The sequence below is a fragment of the Scyliorhinus canicula genome, chromosome 10, assembly GCF_902713615.1.
Source record: "Scyliorhinus canicula chromosome 10, sScyCan1.1, whole genome shotgun sequence".
Taxonomy (NCBI): Eukaryota; Metazoa; Chordata; class Chondrichthyes; order Carcharhiniformes; family Scyliorhinidae; genus Scyliorhinus; species Scyliorhinus canicula.
The window spans coordinates 112,566,690-112,574,573 of record NC_052155.1 but is presented as its reverse complement, the minus strand read 5'-3'; the positions used below and the strand labels follow the sequence as shown (position 1 = coordinate 112,574,573).

The 7,884-nt window shown below is 55.3% G+C and overlaps 1 non-coding gene across 1 annotated transcript; it reads right to left on the bottom strand.

Moving 5' to 3' along the window:
• Window positions 1-6,384: 6,384 nt before the first annotated feature.
• On the bottom strand, window positions 6,385-6,473 carry trnay-gua. Its single transcript is given in 2 exon segments — window positions 6,385-6,420; window positions 6,437-6,473. It is a non-coding gene; the product is annotated as a tRNA-Tyr (tRNA).
• Window positions 6,474-7,884: the final 1,411 nt, after the last annotated feature.

The following is a 7,884-nucleotide window of genomic DNA, read 5'->3' as shown; positions in this document are numbered from 1 at the left end:
GCCAGACTCAGACTGTCCCATTGCCGCCAGACCCAGACAGTCCCATTGCTGCCAGACTCAGATTGTCCCATTGCTGCCAGACTCAGATTGTCCCATTGCTGCCAGACCCAGACTGTCCCATTGCCGCCAGACCCAGACAGTCCCATTGCTGCCAGACTCAGATTGTCCCATTGCTGCCAGACTCAGTCTGTCCCATTGCTGCCAGACCCAGACTGTCCCATTGCTGCCAGACTCAGACTGTCCCATTGCTGCCAGACCCAGACTGTCCCATTGCTGCCAGACCCAGACTGTCCCATTGCTGCCAGACTCAGACTGTCCCATTGCTGCCAGACCCAGACTGTCCCATTGCTGCCAGACTCAGACTGTCCCATTGCTGCCAGACTCAGACTGTCCCATTGCTGCCAGACCCAGACTGTCCCATTGCTGCCAGACCCAGGCTGTCCCATTGCTGCCAAACCCAGACTGTCCCATTGCTGCCAGACCCAGACTGTCCCATTGCTGCCAGACCCAGACTGTCCCATTGCTGCCAGACTCAGACTGTCCCATTGCTGCCAGACCCAGACTGTCCCATTGCTGCCAGACTCAGACTGTCCCATTGGTGCCAGACTCAGACTGTCCCATTGCCGCCAGACTCAGACCGTCCCATTGCTGCCAGACCCAGACTGTCCCATTGCTGCCAGACCCAGACTGTCCCATTGCTGCCAGACTCAGACTGTCCCATTGCTGCCAGACCCAGACTGTCCCATTGCTGCCAGACCCAGACTGTCCCATTGCTGCCAGACTCAGACTGTCCCATTGCTGCCAGACTCAGACTGTCCCACTGCTGCCAGACTCAGACTGTCCCATTGCTGCCAGACTCAGACTGTCCCATTGCTGCCAGACTCAGACTGTCCCATTGCTGCCAGACTCAGACTGTCCCATTGCAGCCAGACTCAGACTGTCCCATTGCTGCCAGACCCAGACTGTCCCATTCCTGCCAGACTCAGTCTGTCCCATTGCTGCCAGACTCAGACTGTCCCATTGCTGCCAGACTCAGACTATCCCATTGCTGCCAGACCCAGACTGTCCCATTGCTGCCAGACTCAGACTGTCCCATTGCTGCCAGACTCAGACTGTCCCAATGCTGCCAGACTCAGACTGTCCCATTGCTGCCAGACTCAGACAGTCTGCCAGACTCAGACTGTCCCATTGCTGCCAGACTCAGACTGTCCCATTGCTGCCAGACTCAGACTGTCCCATTGCTGCCAGACTCACACTGTCCCATTGCTGCCAGACTCAGACTGTCCCATTGCTGCCAGACTCAGACTGTCCCATTGCTGCCAGACTCAGACAGTCTGCCAGACTCAGACTGTCCCATTGCTGCCAGACCCAGACTGTCCCATTGCTGCCAGACCCAGACTGTCCCATTGCTGCCAGACCCAGACTGTCCCATTGCTGCCAGACCCAGACTGTCCCATTGCTGCCAGACCCAGACTGTCCCATTGCTGCCAGACCCAGACTGTCCCATTGCTGCCAGACCCAGACTGTCCCATTGCTGCCAGACCCAGACTGTCCCATTGCTGCCAGACCCAGACTGTCCCATTGCTGCCAGACCCAGACTGTCCCATTGCTGCCAGACCCAGACTGTCCCATTGCTGCCAGACTCAGACTGTCCCATTGCTGCCAGACTCAGACTGTCCCATTGCTGCCAGACCCAGACTGTCCCATTGCTGCCAGACCCAGACTGTCCCATTGCTGCCAGACTCAGACTGTCCCATTGCTGCCAGACCCAGACTGTCCCATTGCTGCCAGACTCAGACTGTCCCATTGCTGCCAGACTCAGACTGTCCCATTGCTGCCAGACTCAGACTGTCCCATTGCTGCCAGACTCAGACTGTCCCATTGCTGCCAGACTCAGACTGTCCCATTGCTGCCAGACCCAGACTGTCCCATTGCTGCCAGACCCAGACTGTCCCATTGCTGCCAGACCCAGACTGTCCCATTGCTGCCAGACCCAGACTGTCCCATTGCTGCCAGACTCAGACTGTCCCATTGCTGCCAGACTCAGACTGTCCCATTGCTGCCAGACTCAGACTGTCCCATTGCTGCCAGACCCAGACTGTCCCAATGCTGCCAGACCCAGACTGTCCCATTGCTGCCAGACTCAGTCTGTCCCATTGCTGCCAGACCCAGACTGTCCCATTGCTGCCAGACTCAGACTGTCCCATTGCTGCCAGACCCAGACTGTCCCATTGCTGCCAGACCCAGACTGTCCCATTGCTGCCAGACCCAGACTGTCCCATTGCTGCCAGACCCAGACTGTCCCATTGCTGCCAGACCCAGACTGTCCCATTGCTGCCAGACTCAGACTGTCCCATTGCTGCCAGACCCAGACTGTCCCATTGCTGCCAGACCCAGACTGTCCCAATGATGCCAGACCCAGACAGTCTGCCAGACCCAGACTGTCCCATTGCTGCCAGACTCAGTCTGTCCCATTGCTGCCAGACTCAGACTGTCCCATTGCTGCCAGACCCAGACTGTCCCATTGCTGCCAGACGCAGACTGTCCCATTGCTGCCAGACTCAGACAGTCCCATTGCTGCCAGACCCAGACTGTCCCATTGCCGCCAGACCCAGACTGTCCCATTGCTGCCAGACTCAGACTGTCCCATTGCCGCCAGACTCAGACTGTCCCATTGCTGCCAGACTCAGACTGTCCCATTGCCGCCAGACCCAGACTGTCCCATTGCTGCCAGACTCAGACTGTCCCATTGCCGCCAGACTCAGACTGTCCCATTGCTGCCAGACTCAGACTGTCCCATTGCTGCCAGACTCAGACTGTCCCATTGCCGCCAGACCCAGACTGTCCCATTGCTGCCAGACTCAGACTGTCCCATTGCTGCCAGACCCAGACTGTCCCATTGCTGCCAGACCCAGACAGTCCCATTGCTGCCAGACTCAGACTGTCCCATTGCTGCCAGACTCAGACTGTCCCATTGCTGCCAGACCCAGACTGTCCCAATGCTGCCAGACTCAGACTGTCCCATTGCTGCCAGACCCAGACTGTCCAATTGCTGCCAGACCCAGACTGTCCCATTGCTGCCAGACCCAGACTGTCCCATTGCTGCCAGACTCAGACTGTCCCATTGCTGCCAGACTCAGACTGTCCCATTGCTGCCAGACTCAGACTGTCCCATTGCTGCCAGACTCAGACTGTCCCATTGCTGCCAGACCCAGACTGTCCCATTGCCGCCAGACCCAGACTGTCCCATTCCTGCCAGACTCAGTCTGTCCCATTGCTGCCAGACTCAGACTGTCCCATTGCTGCCAGACTCAGACTGTCCCATTGCTGCCAGACTCAGACTGTCCCATTGCTGCCAGACCCAGACTGTCCCATTGCTGCCAGACTCAGGCTGTCCCATTGCTGCCAGACCCAGACTGTCCCATTGCTGCCAGACCCAGACTGTCCCATTGCTGCCAGACCCAGACTGTCCCATTGCTGCCAGACCCAGACTGTCCCATTGCTGCCAGACTCAGACTGTCCCATTGCTGCCAGACTCAGACTGTCCCATTGCTGCCAGACCCAGACTGTCCCATTGCTGCCAGACTCAGACTGTCCCATTGCTGCCAGACCCAGACTGTCCCATTGCTGCCAGACTCAGACTGTCCCATTGCTGCCAGACCCAGACTGTCCCATTGCTGCCAGACCCAGACTGTCCCATTGCTGCCAGACCCAGACTGTCCCATTGCTGCCAGACTCAGACTGTCCCATTGCTGCCAGACCCAGACTGTCCCATTGCTGCCAGACCCAGACAGTCTGCCAGACTCAGACTGTCCCACTGCTGCCAGACTCAGTCTGTCCCATTGTTGCCAGACCCAGACTGTCCCATTGCTGCCAGACCCAGACAGTCCCATTGCTGCCAGACCCAGACAGTCCCATTGCTGCCAGACTCAGACTGTCCCATTGCTGCCAGACTCAGACTGTCCCATTGCTGCCAGACTCAGACTGTCCCATTGCTGCCAGACTCAGACTGTCCCATTGCTGCCAGACCCAGACTGTCCCAATGCTGCCAGACCCAGACTGTCCCATTGCTGCCAGACCCAGACTGTCCCATTGCTGCCAGACTCAGACTGTCCCATTGCTGCCAGACCCAGACTGTCCCATTGCTGCCAGACTCAGACTGTCCCATTGCTGCCAGACTCAGACTGTCCCATTGCTGCCAGACCCAGACTGTCCCATTGCTGCCAGACTCAGACTGTCCCATTGCTGCCAGACCCAGACTGTCCCATTGCTGCCAGACTCAGACTGTCCCATTGCTGCCAGACTCAGACTGTCCCAATGCTGCCAGACTCAGACTGTCCCATTGCTGCCAGACTCAGACTGTCCCATTGCTGCCAGACTCAGACTGTCCCATTGCTGCCAGACTCAGACTGTCCCATTGCTGCCAGACTCAGACTGTCCCATTGCTGCCAGACTCAGACTGTCTCATTGCTGCCAGACCCAGACTGTCCCACTGCTGCCAGACCCAGACTGTCCCATTGCTGCCAGACCCAGACTGTCCCATTGCTGCCAGACTCAGACTGTCCCATTGCTGCTAGACCCAGACTGTCCCATTGCTGCCAGACTCAGACTGTCCCATTGCTGCCAGACTCAGACTGTCCCATTGCTGCCAAACTCAGACTGTCCCATTGCTGCCAGACTCAGACTGTCCCATTGCTACCAGACTCAGACTGTCCCATTGCTGCCAGACTCAGACTGTCCCATTGCTGCCAGACTCAGACTGTCCCATTGCTGCTAGACCCAGACTGTCCCATTGCTGCCAGACCCAGACTGTCCCATTGCTGCCAGACTCAGACTGTCCCACTGCTGCCAGACCCAGACAGTCCCGTTGCTGCCAGACTCAGGTGGTCCCATTGCTGCCAGACCCAGACTGTCCCATTGCTGCCAGACTCAGACTGTCCCATTGCTGCCAGACCCAGACTGTCCCATTGCTGCCAGACTCAGACTGTCCCATTGCTGCCAGACTCAGACTGTCCCATTGCTGCCAGACTCAGACTGTCCCATTGCTGCCAGACTCAGACTGTCCCATTGCTGCCAGACCCAGACAGTCTGCCAGACTCAGACTGTCCCATTGCTGCCAGACTCAGACTGTCCCATTGCTGCCAGACTCAGACTGTCCCATTGCTGCCAGACCCAGACTGTCCCATTGCTGCCAGACGCAGACTGTCCCATTGCTGCCAGACTCAGACTGTCCCATTGCTGCCAGACCCAGACAGTCCCATTGCTGCCAGACTCAGACTGTCCCATTGCTGCCAGACTCAGACTGTCCCATTGCTGCCAGACCCAGACTGTCCCATTGCTGCCAGACTCAGACTGTCCCATTGCTGCCAGACTCAGACTGTCCTACTGCTGCCAGACTCAGACTGTCCCATTGCTGCCAGACGCAGACTGTCCCATTGTTGCCAGACCCAGACAGTCTGCCAGACTCAGACTGTCCCATTGCTGCCAGACTCAGGCTGTCCCATTGCTGCCAGACTCAGACTGTCCCATTGCTGCCAGACTCAGACTGTCCCATTGCTGCCAGACTCAGACTGTCCCATTGCTGCCAGACCCAGACTGTCCCATTGCTGCCAGACTCAGACTGTCCCATTGCTGCCAGACTCAGACTGTCCCATTGCTGCCAGACCCAGACTGTCCCATTGCTGCCAGACTCAGACTGTCCCATTGCTGCCAGACCCAGACTGTCCCATTGCTGCCAGACTCAGACTGTCCCATTGCTGCCAGACTCAGACAGTCCCATTGCTGCCAGACCCAGGCTGTCCCAATGCTGCCAGACCCTTTCTGTTCTGCCATAACAAACATTAGATACTAGGCAGCGCTGGGCTGCTCCAGAACAGATGGAATCTCAGCTGTCCTTGGGTTCGCTGGATACCTATAGACTTGGACTACCTTATCTGTGTTACAAGCAGCATTCCGGTAAGGGTAGCTGCTGATAAAGATTGTCTAACAGAATGAGCCTGTTCAGTGTGAGTCCAATGTGCCTCACAACCTGTTATGCTCCATTTGGAAGCAGGTTTTACATATAACATAGAATTTACAGTGCAGAAGGAGGCCATTTGGCCCATCGAGCCTGCACTGGCCCTTGGAAAGAGCACCCCACTTAAGCCCACAACTCCGCCGCACACCCGCAACCCAGCAACCCCACCCAACCCCTTTTGGGCACTAAGGGTAATTTAGCATGGCCAATTCACCTAACCTGCACGTCTTTGGACTGTGGGAGGAAACTGGAGCTCCCAGAGGAAACCCATACAGACACGGGGAGAACATGCAGACTCCGCACCAACAGGGACCTTGGAGCTGTGAAGTGACAATGCTAACCACTGTGCTACCGTGCCGCCCAAAGTATCCTTCAAGCTGGAATTGAACCAGCGACCTAAGGATTTCCTGCGAATAACCACTACAGTCCTCTGCTCTACCAACTGAGCTATCGACGGAACTATAGGATTATATAGGATTGTTAGTGTGTATTATGGTATATGTGTTAGTAAGTGTGTATAATTATAGTTAGTATGTATGCATTATAACTGTGTATTTGTGATTAGTTTTGTGGCTATAGATTGTGCGTTTGATAGGCATTCAACACACATACATATATTGCAGGTGCCTCTGCCCCAGGTACCATGCCTATAAACCCCCTTTCGGTAAGGGACTAGCCCTAGTCCCTTTAACCAACACTATATGTTGCTAAGCAGTGGGGCACATGGTAGCACAAGTGGATAGCACTGTGGCTTCACAGAACCAGGGTCCCAGGTTTGATTCCCCGCTGGGTCACTGGCTGTGCAGAGTTTGCACGTTCTCCCCATGTCTCTGGGTGCTCCAGTTTCCTCCCACAATCCAAAGACGTGCAGGTTAGCTGGATTGGCCATGTTAAATTGGGCTTAGTGACCAAAACAAAGGTTAGGAGGGGTTATTGGGTTACAGGGATAGGGTGGAAGTAAGGGCTTAAGTGGGTCGGTGCAGACTTGATGGGCCGAATGGCCTCCGTCTGCACTGTATGTTCTATGTTCTAAGTCCCGTTTATGTCGCCCGGTATTCCCATTGTCTGTCGCTGCACATATTGTCTCCATGACTGGCAAGCTGTTATATCTCATGCTAGTGCCAAGATTAACTAACCGTACCAGTATGTGATACTATCTGACTCCAGGGATGGATGTTCATATTCATCCCACAGTCCCAGACTCTTTCTCACCAGCTTTGATCTTGCAGTTCCTAGTCAGTATCTTTTTTTAAAATAATTTTTATTGAAAAATTTTGAATTTATACAACAACATCGAACCATAATAAAATACCAACAATAAAAATAATGATAGCAATCATAAACATTCGCCCCTCCTCAATGAACACAACATATTAACAACTTAAATTAACACAATGTTAAGTTGCATAACCATAGAGAGAAAAAAAATAGAAACTATAATAAGGAACACCCCCCCCCCCCTTACCCCCCCCCCCCCCCCCCCCTCCTCCCCCCCACCCCCGGGTTGCTGCTGCTATTGACCAAGGTACCTATCTTTGAGCCAGGAAGTCCAGAAAAGGCTGCCACCATTTATAGATCCCTTGTATTGATCCTCTCAGGGCAAATTTGACCTTCTTCAATGTTATAAATCCGGCCAAGTCACTGATCCAGGTCTCCCCACTTGGGGGCCTCGCATCCTTCCACTGCAGCAAGATCCTCCGCCGGGCTACTAGGGACGTAAAGGCCAGGACACCGGCCTCTTTCGCCTCCTGCACTCCCGGCTCCACCGCAACTCCAAAAATCGCGAGTCCCCACCCTGGTTTGACCCTGGATCCAACCACCCTCGACACCGTCCCCGCCACCCACTTCCAGAATTCTTCCAGTGCCGG